Genomic DNA, 20,752 nt, shown 5'->3' with positions numbered 1-20,752 from the left:
TAAATAATTGTTCTATAGGCAATGCCTCGTTTTTCTGTCTGCTTTCAAGATTTTCTTTGTCTTTGGTTTTGAGCTGTTTGATTTTTGATTATAATGTTTCTACTCTTGAATTTTTGGGGTTTACCCTGTTTGGGGTTTATTCAATTTCTTGAATTTGTAGGTCTTTTGTAGGACTGGGGAAGTTTTAAACTATTATTTCTTCAAGTATATTTCAACACCATACTCTTTTTTTAGAACTCCAATGACATGAATGTTAGACATTTTATTGTAAACTCACAGGTCCATTTGGCTCCTTTAATTCTTTTAATCTTTTTTTTCTACACGTTGTTCAGACTTGATAATTTCTTTTTTTTTTTTTAAAGATTTTATTTATTTATTTGAGAGAGAGAATGAGATAGAGAGAGAGCATGAGGGGGGGAGGGTCAGAGGGCGAAGCAGACTCCCCGCTGAGCAGGGAGCCCGATGCGGGACTCGATCCCGGGACTCCAGGATCATGACCTGAGCTGAAGGCAGTGGCTTAACCAACTGAGCCACCCAGGCGCCCCCAGACTTGATAATTTCTATTAATATATTTTCAAGTTTACTAACTCTTTCCTCTGTCTCCTCTATTCTACTATTGAGTATATCAAGTGAGGTTTTTAAATTTCAGTTGTGTTTTTCAGTCCTAAACTTTCCATTTATATACTCTATTTTTTTGCAGATATTTTTAACATGCATTTCAAGAGTGTTTGTGATTGGTCTTTCTAGCACTTTTATTATAGCTGCTTTAAAGTCTGTCAGAAAATTCCATTATATGTGTCATCTTGTTGGCACCTGTTGAATGTCTTTTTCCATGTGAGTTGAGATTTCTGGGGTTCTTCATATGCTGAGTAATTCTGGATTGTTTCTTGGACATTTTGAATATTATATTATGAGACCAGGTCTTGTTTAAATTCTATAAAGGATGTTGGTATTTTTTTAGTAGGTGCTTGAATGGGCTAGGAATTTTTTCCAGGTTCACAATTTATTGTATAAATTGAGTATCACATGATGAGCTGACATTAGCTTCTCCAGGCATGAAAACTTAACAGATGAGGTACAGTTTAAAATTCGTTGATGTTGCTCTCACAGCTGGTGTTTTTTCTGACCTTAAGTTGAAGTATAATAACATCAAAGCAATGCCTCTGTATGTGTCCAGTACCTATTCTGTCTGTGAGAGTATAAGAGTTGAAATATTTTTTGATACCTGTGAAATGGAATTGGGCATTAGTTTCTAGACCTGCCATGATTTCAATTTCGCAAAAGGCACCAATTCTGCTGGTTGTGTCCTTCAATGTATGCAGCTACCCCTCCTGGGCTAGGATATTTTTGTGATAGCATGTACTTGACCTCATTTGATTCAGGCTGCAAGTTTCAACCTACCTTCTGTGGGCTGTGGTACCAAAGTCAGGGCAGTTGTTGAAGGCTTTGCAGGTTATTTAGAACTATCCCTCAAGGGCACCACCCAGTGATTAGTTTGGGACCTGGGGGGGAGGTCTATCTGTTAGGTCAGTCCATAAAGCCTTTGGTAACTAACATCAGATCTATGTATGCCCAGGTGGAGGGTAAACCTAGGAGTTCAAAAACAACTTCCTCAGGTCTCTTTACCAAGTTCCTCCCTCTATGCTATGGCCCTAGGACTTTTTGGTTCCCTGGGGCTCCAGAAAGGAGGCAGTTTTAACACTTACACCAGGAGAACAGGCATAAACTGGGACTATCTCAGCAAATTTAGCTATAGGGTTACTACATTAATAAAGAACAAGGGAATGGGAAGCAGAAATGATACACGATGGCTAACAGGGAGAAAAGACTTCCAGGTGTAAAGCAGCTAAAATTTCTATTGTCTTAATAGTACAGGTTCATGAATTACGGCCAAACATTTCTGGGACATAACTAAAGTGTTCGGACCAACATGATATTCAGAAAGGGGAGGATGTTAAGGGAGTAAAACACTGCTGAAGCCCAGGGCAGAAAAATAACTAGAAAGGGTACAAATAGAGAGATCAACAAAGGTTGGCTTTCTCCTGACCCATTCACAGTTGGGGTAGATTTACCATGAAGATAATAAAACGTCAATTTCAGGGCTCCTCACCTTATAGGCCCCTCCCAAACCCTATTCCAATTTTTGTGCATGTAATTTTGTATTCTATATCTTAAAGAACCCCAACCTCACCCCATATTTTAAATGTTTTCGGTGTGACAAAACCTGGATCTCCCCTGACCTGGTAGCAGTTTCTCACTGAATAATGTACAGGAAGTCTTCTACCTTCACACTCTTCCTCTCAAAATTTACCCTATTCTCAGCTCTAAATACAAATTATATATCCAGAGAATAAGGTGACACATAGGTGACTGCTGGTTCCTAGCCAGAGTGAAAAGGCCACAATGATGATTAAAGTTTATTCTAAAACACAGACAATTTGTTGGTGTATAATTATTTGTAGTTGTCTTTTATGATTCTTTGTATTCCTGTGATATCAGCTAAGTCTCCTCCTTCATTTCTAGTTTTATTTATTTGGGCCCTCTCTTTTTCTTGATGGGTCCCGCTAAAAATTTATCAATTTTGCTCATCTTTTCAAATAACTAGCTCTTAGTTTCATTAATCTTTTCTATTAATTTTTGTCTCTTTTATTTATTTCTGCTCAAATTTTTATTATTTCCTTCCTTCTACTAATTTTGGATTTTGTTTCTTTTTCTTTTTCTAGTTCCTTTAGGTATAAGGTTTGATTGTTTGAGATTTTTCTTATTTCTTGCAGGAGGCCTATATCACTATGAACTTCTCTCTTAGAACTACTTTTGTTGTATCCCATAGATTTTAAAGAGTTGTGTTTTCATTTTCATTTGTCTCAAGGTATTTTTTTTATTTCCTCTTTGATTTCTTTGTTGACCAGTAGCTTGTTGTTTAGTCTCCATGTGTTTGTGTTTTCTCCAGCTTTTTCTTATAATTGATTTCTAGTTTTATATCATTGTGGTCAGAAAAGATGCTTGATAGGATTTCAATCTTCTTTAATTTATTGAGATTTGGTTTTTGGCCTTACATGTGATCTATCCTAGAGAATGTACTACGTGCACTTAAGAGGAACGTGTATTCTGCTGTTTCTGGACAGAATGTTCTGTATATATCTATTAAGTCCATCTGGTCTACTATGTTGTTCAAGGCCAATGTTTCCTTGTTCATTTTATTTCTGGATGATCTATCCACTGATGTAAGTGAGGTGTTAAAGTCCACTATTATTATTGTATTATTGTCAACTTCTCCCTTTGTGTCTGTTAATATTTGCTATATATATTTAGGTGCTCCTACGTTGGGTACATAAATATTATAAGTGTTATAACTTCTTGGTGGATTGATCTCTTTATCATTATGTAATGCCCTTCTCTGTCTCTTGTTACAACCTTGAACAATTATATGCCAAAAAATTGGACAACCTAGAAGAAATGCATAAATTCCTAGAAACATATCATTTTCCAAGACTGAATCAGGAAGAAATAGAAAACAGACTGATTACTAGTAATGATACTGAAGCATTAATCAAAAAACTCCCAACAAACAAAAATCCATGACCAGAAAGCTTTACAGGTGAATTCTACCAAACATTTAAAAAAGAGTTAAAACCTAACCTTCTGCACCAATTTCAAAAAATTGAAGAGGAAAAAATGCTTCCAAGTTCATTCTGTGAGGCCAGCATCACCCTGATACCTAAACCAGACAGAGACATTACCAAAAAACAAAAACAAAATTATAGGCCACTACCCCCGATAAAGATAGATGCAAAAATCCTGAACAAAATATTAGCAAACTAAATTCAATAATACATTAGAAGGATCATATACCAAAAAAAAAAAAAAAGAAGAAGAAGGAGGAGGTGGAAGAGGAGGGGGAGGAGGGGGAGGAGGGGGAGGAGGGGCACCTGGGTGGCTCAGTCGTTAAGCATCTGCCTTTGGCTCAGGTCATGATCCCAGGGTCCTGGGATCAAGCCCCGAGTCGGGCTCCCTGCTTGGCGGGAAGCCTGCTTCTCTCTCTCCCGCTCCCCCTGCTTGTGTTCCCTCTCTCGCTGTGTCTCTCCCTGTCAAATAAATGAGTAAAATCTTTAAAAAAAAAAAAAAAGAAGAAGAAGAAGAAGAAGAAGGATCATACACCATGATCAAGTGGATTAACTCCAGGGATGCAAGGGTGGTACAACATCCACAAATGAATCAATGTAATACAGTAAATTAACAAAATGAAGAATAAAAATCATACAAACACCTCGATAAATGCAGAAAAAGCATTTGACAAAATTCAACATCAATTTATGATAAAAACTCTGAACAAAGTGGGTTTAGAGAAAACATACCTTAATATAATAAAGGCCATATGTGACAAGCCCTCAGCTAACATCATACTCAATGCTGACAAGGTGTAAGCTTTTCCTCTAAGATCAAAAACAAGACAAGGATGTCCACTCCCACCACTTTTGTCCAACATACTACTGGAAGTCCTAGCCACAGCAATTAGGCAAGAAAAAGAAACAAAAAGCATCCAAATTGGAAAGGAAGAAGTAAAATTGTAAATATTCACAGATAACATGATACTATATATAGAAACCCTTAAAGACTCCACCCAAAAACTATTAGAACTAATTAACGAATTCAGTAAAGTTGCAGGATACAAAATCGATATACAGAAAACTGTTGCATTTCTATACACTAATAATGAACTATCAGAAAGAAAAATAATGAAAACAATTCTATTTATAATTGTATCAAAAAAGTACCTAGGAAGAAATTTAACCAAGGAAGTGAAAGAACAGACATTTCTCCAGAGAATACATGCAGATGGCCCACAGACACATGAAAAGATGCTCAACATCACTTATCATCAGGGAAATACAAATCAAAACCACAATGAGTTATCACCTAGGGGTGCCTGCGTGGCTCAGTTGGTTAAGTGTCTGCCTTCAGCTCATGTCCTGATCCTGGGGTCCTTGGATTGGTCCCTGTGGTGCACTCTCTGCTCAGCTGGGAGTCTGCTTCTCCCTCCACCTCTGCTGCTCCCCCTGCTTATGCACGCTCTCTCTCTCAAATAAATAAATAAAATCTTTAAAAAAAACCAATGAGTTATCACCTCACACATGTTGGAATGGCTATAATTAACAACAGGAAATAACAAGTGTTGGCGAGGGTGTGGAGAAAGGGGAACACTGGTACACTGTTGGTGGGAATGCAAACTGGTGCAGCCACTGTGGAAAACAATATGGAGGTTCCTCAAAAAGTTAAAAATTGAACTACCCCATGACCCAGCAGTTGAACTACTAAGTATTTACCCAAAGGATACAAAAATGCTGATTCAAAGTAGCCCCGATGTTTATAGCAGCCTATCAACAACAGCCAAATTATGTAACAAACCCAGATGTCCATCGACTGATGAATGGATAAATAAGAAGTGGTATATATATACTCAGCCATCAAAAAGAATGAAATCTTGCCATTTGCAATGACATGGGTGGAGCTAGAGAGTATTATGTTAAGTGAAATAAGTCAGTCAGAGAAAGACAAATACCATATGATTTCACTGATGTGGAATTTAAGAAATGAAACAGATGAAATTGGGGGAAATAAGAGAGGCAAACCATAAAACAGGCTCTTAACTATAGAGAGCAAACTGAGGGTTGATGGAGGGAGGTGGGTGGGGGATGGGCTAGACGGGTGGTGGGGATTAAGGAGGGCACTTGTTGGGATGAGCACCAGGTGTTGTATGTAAGTGATGAATGACTGAATTCTACTCCTGAAACAAATATTACACTATGTTAACTAAGCGGAATTTAAATAAAAACTTTAAAAAGAAAACAAAAAGACACAGAGAGGTTGAATGGATAAAACTAAAACAAAATCCTAATTTTCTTTCCATGACACATGCTCTTCCACCACACCAGGCATGAAGATTCCCTCAGTAGGTGCTACCTGTTAACTGTATCAGGTCAAAAGTGTGGGAAATAACAAGAGCCATGGAGCAAGCCAGAAAAGAAAAGTATGTAGGAGAGAGAGAAGAAATGTTCAGAGAGGAAGTATATGACACAGGAGAATTCAGAAGCCTGGAAGTAAGCTACACTGCATAAGGAGGGAATGTCCACTGGATTTTTCAACTAGGAGAGCATTGGAGATCTTTCCCTAAGCATGAGGTGGTAGCTAGTTGGTGATGGCTTGGAAAGTTCTAGGTGGAATTTGAGGTGTTTATGGTACATGCAGAGGGAGACTGAAAAAAATGCAGTTTAGGACACAATACTTGGGTGGGGATATGAAGACCTTGGAATCAACAATAGGCAAGAATTAACTCATGGAAAATACATGAGTTTAGAAGAATGTCAACACTGGCATTGTAGTGAAAAATAATGTTTAAGGCAAGAGTGGAGGGAGAGAAGCCTGTGAAGGAAAAGAACACAGAGTGGCCAGAGGGGCAAGGCAGTGATGCGACTCCATGGTGGAGAAGAGGTTTCAAGGGGAGATTGAGTGAAATTGTTAAATGCTGTAGGGCGAACATCAAACAATTAGTGAAACATTTATTTAGTTTCAGCAACGGGAAGGTCACTGAGAACCCCTGTAATAGCAGTTTCAGTAAAGAAGATTATCCTAAGTCTGCCTGTAATATATCGAAGGAGTGAATTCACTGAGTGTCAACTACTCTTCAAACTCATTTTGCAGTCAAGGGAAGGAGAAAGGGTAATATTGCCTTGAAGAAAATTAAAGACCAAAGAAGAGATTATTGTTTGATCGTTTTTTTTTGTCTGTTTGTTTTAAAGATGTAAGATACAAACAGCCTTTTAGAGATCTAGGTAATTGGAGGGAGACGCAAATTAATGAGGTAAGCTCGCTAAAAAAATAAACGAAAGTACGGACTCCATAGCACGAGGGCTGGGACTGGATGGGGGAAGGGAGAAACATCTCCCCAAACTGAAGCTGGAGGGAGGAGGCCCTGCTGAGAGAGTTGCAGGAGAAGTGGCTACATGTGTTGAGGAAGCTGTGAAAGACCCCATCTTTTGGGTTCAGCGTCTTCTGTGGCAGTGTGGGGAGCAGGTAGGAAGAGGTGGGGTCTGTCTGGTCAACTTGCTTCAATTTCTTGACAACAAGTGTTCCACACAGTGTAATTTCACATTTCCAAAAAAATCTAAACTAAATCTTCACTCAGCTCTTCCAGAAAAGGGAAACCTAATGGATTCTTATTACGTAATAGAAAAAAAATGATAAAAAATAAATCAGGAGAAACAAACCTTACTTTAGCTGTGAACTTGGGAGGAACTGAGCTGTATTGAGCCTCGAGGCTTCCTGTGGCTCCGGCTGGGACACTGGACTGTGATGAACACCTTCAGGCTGGCAGGCTACTGCCATCAGAAATGCCTGCCAACAAAGCTCTAACCTTAGAACTAAAGTTCAGAGATTGGTCAAGGCTGGGGAGTGTTGGCAAAAAGAGAGGATTTGGGTGCTGGGAATGTTATCAAGGCAGCAGGAAGCAGTTACCATAGTGGTGGAATTAGAAAGATAATTTTTTTTCCAGGAAAAAGCAAAAACCCAGTTACTGGGACAAAGCCAGAATTAGAACTGATGACTGAATGTTGAATATTAAAGTAGAACTTATTAAATACTTCATGACTATAACCCAGTCATTCTCAAACATGGCTGCACCTTGGAATCATCCAGGGAGCTTTAAAAACCACTGAAGCCTGGATGTCACGCCTAGAGAGTCTGATTTAATTGGCCTGGGGAGAGGCCTAGACATCAGGATTTTTACAAGCCTCCTCAGATAATTCTAATGGGTAGCAAAATTGAGAACCATGACTCAAACCAGAATCTGTCCCAGAGGTGGAAATGAGACTGGAGAGAATCAGAGAGGTCTTAATGTCCCTATAATTCTGAACTGACTGGACAAAAACTGATCATAATTTCTCTGCACCCCTCCCCCCACTGCTGCATATTGTCTGGCTTGCGATGAATCTCCAAATGATTTAGGCTTAAAAAAAACTTAAGTTACCTACTTCTAACAGAAAGTTTTTAACTTCCTATTACTTCTCAACCCTCTCTCTATCATATGACCGCACAAATGATCATTTAACACATTTTCTTGAAACTTTACCCAGAACATTTCTTCTCTCCATTCCCGCCGTGACCCACTCTACCTACACCACAGGTAATTCAAAACCTGATGAACTATTGCACAAATTATATCTATAGTTCCACATCTGCTTGCCCTGTCTTCCGGTATTTATCCTCCAAGCAATTCTACATGCATCTTCCTGAACACCTGTGTTCATATTACTCAATTTCTCAGCTGGCCTCAAGAGTTTGATCAACTTGTGAAAAATCCTCACCTTGGCATTCAAGGCCTTCATAGTAGACTCTTTTGATGTCCCTTCCCATATACTCAGCTTGCCTGAGTTCACCTGAAACTGCACAGGGAGACAGTTCCCAACCTGCCGTCACATTTTTATCTTGAGCTTCTGTGTTTCTCCTTCTCGGTCTGAGGGATTTCCCCAGCCTCTGGGAGTTTGCCTAGCTGCCTGCACTAGCAACCCAGAAGTGTGGTGATGTTGTAACCCGTATTTTTCAACTCTCAACCCGTATGGAATGAGACTTCAAAGATAAATACCCCAGCTTCCCGCTCTGCCAGTGGAATAATTCTGCACTATGTTCCACATGGTCTTCCAGGAAATTCCCCAAAGGGATTGGGTCCCAGTTGCCCACAGAGGTAACTCACTCATCAATGAACGATTTCTTTGGAGGGGGGAGGTGCTTTTCTCCCTTCACCGTCTCACTTCCTCATTTACTCTTCTTGAAAATCATTCCCAAATATAAACCACCTGCATTCACCCAAATCCTTTGCTCAGAAGGAGCTCTGAGGAGAATCCAAATCAAAACTGCCTCTCGCTATATCTGACCCAAATTAACCTTAAAACTTCTCCACACTAAACTGGAAAACTTGAAGTTCCCAGAGGATTTTCTCATCTCCATCTAGTATTCACCCCATTCCCTTCCTTAGGAAACCCTTGAGCCCACTGAAAGAGTATCCCCTTCCTCAATACCCAGCTCCCATTCAGCCTCCATGAAATTATGTCCAGTGTTCCCACAACCAAAGAGAGCTCTGAGTTGCCTGAGCTCTCACAGCTCTTTGAATGTTCCTCTCTTATTGAACACACCCCTGGGAAACTGTCTAATCTCACACACACACACACACACACACAAATCGTACATGGAATCATAAAACAAATGTGCTGTTCAAACTAGGCTATAGGCTCAATTCACAACAAAGTTTTCCCCACTGCTTAAATAAACAGGTGTGAAGAAAAAAAGGTTTTTTTTTTTTAAATAAAACAAAAGAAATACAAACTATTACCTAATGTTCTACAGATCACAGACATAGCTTCTCAAAAGAGACAAAATAACAAAGGATACCATTATTACCAATAGACTTCATTGTGTTCAGAAATACTTGATGTTCCCAAAATAAATACCAAGTCATAGGTTGAATAGAGTCATTGTGACTGTAATGGTTAATACGTTAACTAATAAGGATGAATACCATTATTGTGATTCTACATTTTTATAGATATTTATATATTTAATAAACTTTAGATAGACTGGTGGAAAAACAAAACATGACTAAGACATGATTTTAAGGCATTCAATAAAGGATAGGCCATTATTTCACTAAATTTATGTGGAAGCTCACTTTTTTTATTGAAAAAAAGGGCATGGTTTTGTCTCTTGAGATTGATTATCCTTTAGCCTTTGGGAAAGCATTAAGATGACATACACACTTCCAGGTACAGTTAAGATCAACATTTCTCTCTTTCTCGTCTCATAATATACTCAGTCTTTTATGGAATGCTCTCAAAGTTCTTTTCCAAATAGGATTCAACCCAACAAATATTTATTAAGAGTCATATATACAAGGCCTTGTGTTAAGCTGTGAGGGGGCACAAATGTGAATAAAACAAGATCCTTGCCCTCAAGCAGTTTGCAGATACCCTGGGCCAGTTTATTTATGACTCAGCTTTGCATGAAACTAGTTCCTCACTTGTGTGAAGGATTTAAAAAACCATAGCAGAGCTGCTGGAGGCCAAACTCTCCTGTTTTATTTCCCCTAAGAGTCAATGATCAAGACAGAGAAAAGGAGATCCTAGAGACTTTGACTTCCTAGTCCATTTTTAAAAGAGAATTTAAATTTAAGCAAAAGAATAGAAATTACTTTGTCATTGTACTAAAGAGTACCCTTAAAGACTTAATGTCATTTAAAACTAAACAAGCTCTTAATTATATATGACATTCAAGAGATGTCTAGAATATACACCCTGAAGGAGTAAAAATCTGTCTGAGACTGAAAAAAAAAACAACTGTCTTGGATTAAAATAGAGAAAAGCAGCTCTGTTGTTAATCATGCTGGGAGGACAGACACAGACAATAGTAGTTGCAAAACTAACAGGAAATATTGGTTCACTCAAGGCTACACAACTACTCTCCCCACTGATGTGGGAAACAAAGGCAGAAGAAAAATTATTAAATTTCCTTACTACCTACAGCCCATTGACAAGTCCTTGAAATAGGCAGAGTGACATTCCTCTAGGGACTCAACTCCCTCAATGTTGACACTTTGCTAAAGACAACAGGCGATCTTAGCCCAACCCCTCAGGATCCTGTAAGTCTACTTTAACGTATAAAAATTCCTTTGGAATCTTCCTTTATCTCTACCCCCTCCCCCAAGATACATGTTGGCAATCATCCCCCAAGCAAACGGCCCACTGATATACATCCGGAGGGTCTCATGACTTAGGATTTATTAGACACTAAAAAATGACCCTTTCCCAACAATAGCTAGCCCCCTCAAGGTCCTGGAAACCTTGCTTACAAAATTCCTTAGAGACTTACGCTATCCCTAACTCCCTCCCAACTTGAAAGTATATAATGGCCAACTCCTCATGGCCCCTGTGCAGCAATTTCTGCCCACGGGTCCCGTCCCCATGCTTTAATAAAACCACCTTTTTGCACCAAAGACGTCTCAAGAATTCTTTCTTGGCCTTCGGCTTCAAACCCTGACATCTTTCCTGCATCACCCACTTCAACCTTGTTTTGAGCATTTACTACCTTCTTACCAATGATGTTCCCAGGTACACTCTGCTCTTCCTATCTATTACTGGGGATACCCAGTTGCTAAACTGCTCTTGAATCATGACAATTCCCAATCCTGAGTCAATCCCTGTTTCCCCTGATCCTGCCTCAGGAACACTAACCAGTTTGGAAACGCCCCCGCTTTGCTAAGACCCTCCACGGAATCCTTCAATAGAAGTCTGAACCTTTCAAAACATGCTCCATCCTTCTTGTTGACAGAAGCAATCCACAGTCCCTCTGGGGTACACCCCTCCCACTCTGTAGATGTAATAAATATGATGCTGTCAGATTATAGGCCCGTCTCTGGTAATCTTTGGCTCATTAGGCTTTACCAGCACACATGTTCATACAGAATAACAAATATTTAAATAATAACACCAAAAACACACCTCAATATACTCTTCATAGTTGACCTGGGAGGTAAAACCCTTATTTAAATTATTCAAATAGCACAGAGGATCATAGGGGAAGGGAGGGAAAACTGAATGGGAAGAAATCAGAGAGGGAGACAAACCGCGAGAGACTCTTAACTCTAGGAAACAAACTGAGGGTTGTGGAAAGGGAGATGGGTGGCGGATGGGGTAACTGGGTGATGGACATGATGTGATGAGCCCTGCGTGTTATATGCAACTGATGGATCACTAAACTCTACATCTGAAACTAATGGTGTACTATGTGCTGGCTAATTGAATTTAAATAAAAAAGAAAGTGCCAAATACTTAAATTAAAATAATAATAATAATAAAGTCTTCAAAAACTTAGTGTGATTTATCTCTTAAAAGTGACTTCACGGGTGAAAATTCTCTCATTTTTCCCTTTCCTCCCTTTCTCTGCCCCACCCTCCCTCCCTATCTGCCTTCCTTCCCTCAATTCTTCCTTCCCTTTAGTAGTTTTGATGGCAAATACACCGATGATGGATCTAATTTTGGAAAGAAGCAAATCTTATTTGGAAACACTGGCTTCCATCCTTGCAGGTATTTGTTTAAAACTCATCCTGAATTTCTGTTAGAAAAACACTCTTAATGTATATTTTTAAATATAAGGGTTCTATTAATCCTTCAAATGTAATGGTTACCACTGTTTTTGCAAAAGCAAGTGATAGGAAGGTACAGAATTTCTCTCTAGGGTAAAATGTGATACTGTAGCCTTGCTCATAGAGTGTACTGTTGCCATCTATTTTCCTATCTACAAATATTTTCTCACTCGTGTTCCAAAATAGAAAATTCCAACCATTAAATATTTAATGGCTTATATTCCATATATCATCTTTTCTCAAAAAATAATTTGAGTTGACTACTGTTCCTTCAACCATTTGGATTGTCCAGTCACCCATGAGTGAGATCAAAGGCATATTTCAAAAGGCTCTGTTAATCTGCTTACCTGTGCTTGTAGGAATCTCCTGTTTTCCTTTCAAATTACCTTTCCTTGAATTCCAAAGCCACTTAAAGAATCCTTTGATTTGGAATTACTTTTCACCAGGTTGCCTGGGCACTGTTTTGGATTTGTCTCTTCACACTACTCCCTGCTTTTTCTGAGTTTATCCTCATCTGGGAACCATCCTTAAGTTACCCCCCATGTGCCCCCAGGCCCTAAAATCATGAGCCATCTCTCTATATTCTTGAATTTCTTGAGTTTAGTTAGTATTAATGTGAACTAGATTATCGTAAATTAAGATGTTAATTGTAATCCCCAAGGTAATCATGGAGAAAATAATTTAACAATAAATTGTAAAGGAAATAAGACGGGAACAAAAAGAGTACAAGAAAAATCCTATTAAACACAGGAGAAGTCAGTAATGGATGAACTGAGGAACAAAAATGTATGAATATAGAAAAAGAAGCAGAATGGTTGAGGTAAGTCCTTCGTGGTCAGTAATTACATTAAATGTAACTGGATTAATCTATTAAGATTAGTGGGTCAATCCATCAAGAAAATATAGCAATTATAAACATAGATACATTCAACAACAGAGCTCCAATATATATGAGACAAAAACTGACAGAACTGAAGGGAGAAACAGTTCAACAATAATAGCTGGAGACTTCAATACTCTACTTTTTTTTTCCTTGCACTCTTGTAGGACTTTTTTATTTATTTTTTAATTTAAATTCAATTAATTAACATAGAGTGTATTATTAGTTTCAGAGGTAGAGTTTACCGATTGATCAGTTGCATTTAACACCCAGTACTCATTCCATCAAGTGCCCTCCTAATGCCCATCACCCAGTTACCCCACCCCCCCACCCACCTCCCCTCCAGCAACCCTCAGTTTGTTTCTTAGAGTTTAGAGTCTCTTACTCCATTTTTTTGTTAAAGAACAGAACAGCTAGACATACTGAAGCCGCCTGGGCCCCTCTGGCCAACCAAGGAGTCTTCAAGCTTTAGCCAGCACCCTTAGCCCGAGTGATTAAGTAACCTTTCTTTGTATATCTATAGATCCCGCATTCCTTCCCAGAAAAAATAGAGTACTCTTGCACAACCCCCAGGCACTAAGGAACCAGACCCCCTTGCACAACCTCCGAGCACTGAGATAACGTCTGTAGCTGGCACCACTGAGTCTGCACACAATCAAGAAATGATAGAGACCGCTATACTTCCTTTATTGATTACCCTCAACTCTTTAAAGAACCACTGGGCCAGGCAGAAACCTTGGAGTTGGCTTTGGGACAAGAGTTCACCTTCTCCCCAGGTGGCTGGCCTCCTGAATAAAATTCATATTCTTTCTCAATCAAAACTCGGCTCTTGAGTATTGGCCTTTGGAGCAACGGGCAGCCGAACTGGGGTTTCGGTAACACATTCGGTGAGCCAGCCAGGAGCCAAGGCCCCTGTGGCATCCAGTTCCCCTGGGAATCCCAGGGCACAGCCATGACAGTGCACCAGGGTTTCCTGGTTCATTTCCTGGGCTAGGAAATCCCCTGGCTGCAGGAGGTTAGCTGCTGGGGGGCAGGTGGTCTGGGGGAGGGAATCCACAGATCTGTCCCTGCAGCTGCCAAGACTATTTTGGTCTTAGGGGGAGAACTCCCTGCTGATTCCCAAGAGATGCTTGGTCTCAGGGGGAGAACTCCCTGCTGATTCCCAAGAGCTGCCAATTTCGCTTTTTGGTTTGAGTGGAAAGGAAAGGAGCATTTGGGGAAGCTGACAAGCTTCAGGACCGGGTGAGTCGGTGGGAGTGTGCGCGGAGGCAAGTTTCTCATTTGTGGTTTCTGTTCTGTTGTCTATGCTTTTCCTGTTAGAAAGGTGTGGCTTTGGGAGAAACTAAAAGGGACTTGAATAAATGGCCAATTTATTTGGAATTTGGAACAGAACTGTTTTGGTGTGTGTAGGGGGGTTATGTTGTGTTATGTAAATTTGTGTATAACGGGAAGTTCCATCTCTATCCCACCAAATAGCCCCCTAGACCGAATTTTGAATAAACCGAAGGAATATCACCAGGGACCTATGACCAAGAAAAAGATGATTTTTATTGTAACACCGCCTTGTCATGCACGTTTAGCTCAGAGGAAAGATGGCTTTCTTGGATTCCTTCCTCCCATGTGGTTGCCTTCAAATAAGCAGTTTTGGTTTGGCTCTCTCAGCTTGTCTAAGAAGCTGTTTGGCTCAGTCAGTGAAGGGGAGGAAGCAGAAACTAAGAAGCTATTTGGTTCAGTTGGTGAAGCCCCCTCCTCCCCATTTGGGGGAAGAACGAATGCTAACAGAGGTCCTCTTGGCTCTGTTTAGTCATGGTTTTGTTTCTTCTATGTTCTTTCTGAACTTTTGCCCAGGAAGATGGGGAATACTCCTGTTCCCAAAGAAAGTCCATTAGGACATATTTTAAATAAATGCTGCAGAAGATGGAAAAGCAATCAGAAAAACAAAAAACAAAAACCACCTGTTTGGCAGGAGGAAGAGACAGGAGAAAAAAGAAAGGAACTTGAGTCTAATCTGCCTCCGGCCCTTCTGATGGCATCCTTGAGCCTCTGCCCCTACCCGCTCCTCCTCCTGTTCCTGCATCACCGCGGGCACAGTTTGCCTAACTGGTTCTTATACCAGCCCCAGTACCTCCAATGTCATTGGCTCCCCTCCTCCTACCCTCACTGTCAAGGAGCAAAGGGCACCCCAAGCTGTTGGGCCACCTCTTTACGAAGTTCAAGCTGGAACACCTTCAAAATCAACACGGAAGAGACCAGGGACCCCCCTGGACTTAAACGACCCGCTTCAGATTTCCCTACAGGTACCCCAGGTAAAAACTGACAGTGGGGAACAAACTGATTTTTATTTAGTGGACACAGGTGCAGCACAGTCTGTATTAAAGCTAATATAAGTTTGTTAGCTTAATTAAGATAGACATGTCGTTAGGGCTATCAGCATTAAATATAATACTTTTATTCCACCAAGGTTTACTAAAGGTCAAAGAAGCTCATGGTATTTCTGCTGCAGTTTGTTAGCAAAAGGATGACATGAAATGATGGTGAATTTTGTCTGTCTCATAAAGTTTTCATGGGTAATTGTGAAGAACAAGTAGGTTGAATAAATAAAAAAGTTTATAGGTAAAACTTTTAAATAGCTTTCAAAATCTTTGGGAACCTGAAACTTTGAAGTGTTGCTAAGTTAAATGATAAACTGGATTGAATTCATTGGGTATCTAAGTTTTTTCCAAATAAGATAAAATACTAAAGCGTTGGGGCGCCTGGGTGGCTCAGTCGTTGGGTGTCTGCTTTCGGGTCATGATCCCAGGGTCCTGGGATCGAGCCCCGCGTCTGTCTAGCTCCCTGCTCAGTGAGGAGCCTGCTTCTCCCTCTCCCTTTGCCCACCCCACCCCCATGCTCTCGCGCTCTCTCTCTCTCTCAAATAAATAAATAATCTTTAAAAAAGAGTCACAAGCTCCAACAACCAAGCCAGGCAGGCACTTGAAATGAATGGATTTTATTTTATTTTATTTTTTCTCTGTTAAAAAGATAAAGTTTTCTTGGGTTGTTGGTCTGCTCTTGATAAGAAAAGTGTAAACGAAGTTTTTCTTTTCCCTTTTCTTTATCCACCCAGAAAACCAAGGCTTCTGTGTTTTGTCTTTATCTTGATTACTTGAAGTTAAAACTTCTCAATATTAATGGAGCTAAATTTTGCTAAAAACTATGTAACTTCCTGTGGAATCCCTTATTGCCACCTCGGTTATTTATAAATATTGAGTTGTGTAGTGATCTGTAATCCCATTTAGGCATGTGCTTTAAAACCTTCCGAGATTTTTTTTTTAAAGATTTATGTATTTGAGAGAGAGAGGAAGAGAGAGCTTGCACGCTAGTGGGGGAGGGGCTGAGGCAGGAGAGAGAGAATCTCCAGCAGACTCCCCACTCCACTGAGCACGGAGCCCAGCTTGGGGCCTGACCCCACGACCCTGAGATCATGACCTGAGCTGAAATCAAGAGTCAGATGCTCAACTGACTGAGCCACCCAGGTGCCCCAAAATCTTCTGAGATTTTTTAACAAAATTCCCAAGATTCAAATTCTGAATGAATGCCTTTTGACTAATTAGGCTTGTTTATTCGGTAAGTTACATGGGAAGCATTGTCAAACAAATGATAATAAGCCTTAGGTTGTGTAATATACGAAAATGCTATAGCCATTCTAGAAAATACATAAAATTCCTGAAGATTTAATATATCTTGGTGTAAGGTCATCACTTGATATTCTGGTTATTGAAATGGTATGTGTTACAAAAATAACTGGATTTCCTTGTCAACTGCATTATAATGAACTCTCATCAGATCTTCAACCATGTCTATTTTTTGAGTCTTTTGTCATCTATAGTTATTATTCTTATCCTCTTGCAAAATGCATTTCATCTTCAAGGAGATTCCTAAGAAGGACTTTTGACAAACACAGGTTTCTGGTATCTTTAAGATAATGAAACCAAGCTGAGTAGCAAGTTCCAGAACTAATGGGAAAGCTGCATTCGAACAGAATCAGAATGACATGGGACTAAATGAATTGAGAAAGAGGATTATAGTTTTTATGACTCTTTTTTTGAAACATTACTGGTTCTCTAATGTGTGCTCTTCCAGATTAAGTAAGTTTTCTCTTAAGATGTCTATGACTTACAGAAATATGATAAAATACTCCTCTGGGAACAAACTGAAACGTTTAACTTTTCTATCTGAACCCTCCAGAGTTCAGAACCACTCAAGTGGGCATTCTTTCTTTCTTGGTAATTACAGTTGTTTACATAAATTCAATAAGAATCTATTCTTGTAATAGGACATCATTGGAAACATTGGTTATATTACTCAGGCTTTGACTGGAATGTCATATTTGAGAGAGACATGCATAGACTCAGATATGACCACATAGCTTAAAGGAATTAAGGTTGACTTTATGAAGCTAATACAGTCCCTTTGGAAATGCTGGCCTGTTACCTCACAGAGTTCCCAGCAGCCTTACCAGGTGAGTGAAGAATGTCACTTCCTAGCAGGTGCAGAAAACCTCAAGATATTTTGGGGACCTCAAAAAGAGGAACTCACTCAAATCTACAGGTATTGCAGGAAAGTCTGGTGGCAAGTATTTGGCTTGTCTTCTGGCCCCGAGAGGCTATTAAAGGTTCAATCTAGAGATTCTTTATGAAAAGTTCCAGCGGAGCATGTTTCAAAGAATCTGTATGGTCAGTCACTATTCTTGCTGAGCTTATGTAAATAATAAGGCCAAATTTGTTACAGTTGGATTTGTTTTTCAACTGAATTAGTCTTGATTCGGCTATCTTTGAAAATGAGGGTGAAAAATTATGTTTCAATAACACACCTTTGTGGATGTTAAATTCTAGCTCTGATTAATTATTGAATGTTTGTTGTTTGCTGAAGCTAGACACCTTGAAGAAAACTTCAGAGAAATTGCCACAATAGTTCATGTATGGACCTTCTGCATGCTTGTCTTCATTACTCTGTGGGGGTAATAATATGACCCCATGGGCATGTGATTATTTGAACAGCTGAACAATAGGATAGACTCCATGACAGCTGTGTAACTCAGCTATCACCTTGACCAATTCTGTGTGGCTGGGATGACAAAATCATTCCTTAAAAGCCAGAACATACCCCACTCCATGGGATTAGCTATAGACGTGTGGAAATAATAGATGGTCCCACTTTACTGATGGAATATGGAATTACAAGAAACCACCAACAGCCAAAACTGCAGATACAGGATTCCAGTCATGGAATAAATAAATCACAGGAATAAAAGGTACGGCATAAGGAATATAGCCAATGATATTGTAATAGCAATGTATCAGGACATGTTGGATTGAATGACTGACTGCCGCAAACAGACAAACCTAACCTTATCCAACTAGGGCTGTAATAAGGGACATGGTAAAGACACTGAAATGACTTGAACATTCCAAAAGTTTTCAATAAAAGTATGAAAGTGAAAGAAAATTCATTTTTCAGAGAAGATATACCCAAGGAAGTAACATGAGGCAAGATCCTGATATTCAGTAATTACCAAGAGAAGCAGCAAAGAATATCAAATGCTGTATTTATTTGTAAGTTCTAGTTAATTAACATACAGTGTAATATTAGTTTCAGGTGTACAATATAGTGATTCAACACTTGCCTACAACACCCAGTGTTCATCACAAGTGTCCTCCTCAATCCCCATCACCTATTTCACCCATCCCCCCACTCACCTCCCCTCTGGCAACCCTCAGTTTGTTCTCTATAGTCAAGAGTCTGTTTCTTGGTTTGCTGCTCTCTCTTTCTTTTTTCCCTCTTTGCTCATTTGTTTTCTTAAATTCTACATATGAGTGAAATCATGAGTGAAATAGACACATAGGTTGCTTCCATATCTTGGCTATTGTACCTAATAATGCAATAAACATAGGGGTACACAGATCTTTTCATATTAGTGTTTTCATTTTCGTTGAGTAAATACCCTGTGGTGGAATTACTGGATCATATGGCATTTCTAGTTTTAATTTTTTGAGGAACCTCCATACTGTTTTCCTTAGTGCCTGTACCAATGTACATTCTCACCACCAGTGTAGAGGGTTACTTTCTTTCCACACCCTTGCCAACACTTGGTATTTTTTGACTTTTTGATACTAGCCATTCTGACAGGTGTGAGGTGATCTCTCATTGTGGTTTTGATTTGCATTTCCCTGATGATGAGTGACGTTGAGAATCTTTTCAAGTGTCTATTGACCATCTGTACACTACAAAGCTATAGTAATCAAAATAGTATAGCACTGGCACAAAAAAGACCTATAGATCAATGGAACAGGATAGAAAGCCCAGAAAGAAACCCATGCTTATGTGGTTAAATAATCTACAACAGAGGAGGCAAGAATATACAATGGGTAAAAGACAGTCTCTTCAACAAACGGTGTTGGGAAAATTGGACAGCTCCATGAAAAAGAATGAAACTGGACCACTTTCTTACATCATATACAAATGTATGTGTACATGTGAGAATTGAAGCCATAAAACTCTTGGACATGAGACTTAGCAATGTATTTATGGATATGTTTCCTGAGGCAAGGGAAACAGAAACAAAAATTGACACTATTCAGACTACACCAAAATAAAAAGTTTTTGCACAGCAAAGTCTTTCAACAAAACAACAATTTAACATCAACAAAACAAAAAGGCAACCTACTGAATAGAAGAGAATATTTGCAAATGATATATCTGATAAGGGGTTAATACCCAAAACATATTATACAATTCAACACCAAAGAAGTAAATAATTCAAGTGAAAAATGGGCATAGGACCTGAATAGATGCATTTCCAAAGGGAATATTTTCTTTTGAAAGTGGTATTTAAGTCAGGCCCTGAAGGATGCATGGGATTTACCAGGGGAAGGAAGAGCCTTTCAGGTGGAAAGAACAGGTGGCCCAAAGCTCTTAGGTGGGAAATATCTTGGCATGGTCAAGGAACTGAAAAGAAACAAATGTGGCTGAACAGAGTATGAGAGACAACAAGTGGACAACAAGTTGATAATACCATCACCATTTATGGAGGTGTTGAGTTAATGCACATATTTTTTTTGAGAGAGAGAGAGTACAAGTGTGGGGGGATGCAGAGGGAGAGAGAGACAATCTTTTTTTTTTAATTTTATTTTATTATGTTATGTTAGTCACCACACATTACATCATTAGTTTTTGATGTAGTGTTCCATGATTCATTGTTTGCGTATAACAACCAGTGCTCCATGCAATACGTGCCCTCCTTAATACCCATCACCGGGCTAACCCATCCTCCCATCCCCCTCTCCTCTAAAACCCTCAGTTTGTTTCTCAGAGTCCATAGTCAGAGAGAGACAATCTTAAGCAGGCTCCACGCTCAGTGTGGAACCCGACTCAGGGCATGATATAATGACCCTGAGATCATGACCTGATGCCAAAATCAAGAGTCAGACACTTAACTGACTGAGCCACCCAGGTGCTCATAATGTATATTTTCTGTATCTAATTTGTAAGTATCAATGTTTGTATTTATTTAAAAAGAACCCTCATTCCTTCTTTTCCTACATTTGCAGACGATGAAAGAAAAGTTTATAGTGAATATCCTGGAACAATCTGGTAGAACAGAATTATAGAATGGGCCATGTTTTCCACATTTTTATCAATCAGAC

General features: G+C 39.4%; 1 pseudogene; it reads right to left on the bottom strand.

Moving 5' to 3' along the window:
* Positions 1–1,063: 1,063 nt before the first annotated feature.
* LOC116645991 lies at positions 1,064–1,265 on the bottom strand (annotated as a pseudogene).
* Positions 1,266–20,752: the final 19,487 nt, after the last annotated feature.

The sequence above is a fragment of the Phoca vitulina genome, unplaced genomic scaffold (assembly GCF_004348235.1).
Source record: "Phoca vitulina isolate PV1807 unplaced genomic scaffold, GSC_HSeal_1.0 scaffold35, whole genome shotgun sequence".
Classification (NCBI taxonomy): domain Eukaryota; kingdom Metazoa; phylum Chordata; class Mammalia; order Carnivora; family Phocidae; genus Phoca; species Phoca vitulina.
This window is presented reverse-complemented; position numbering and strand designations above follow the sequence as displayed.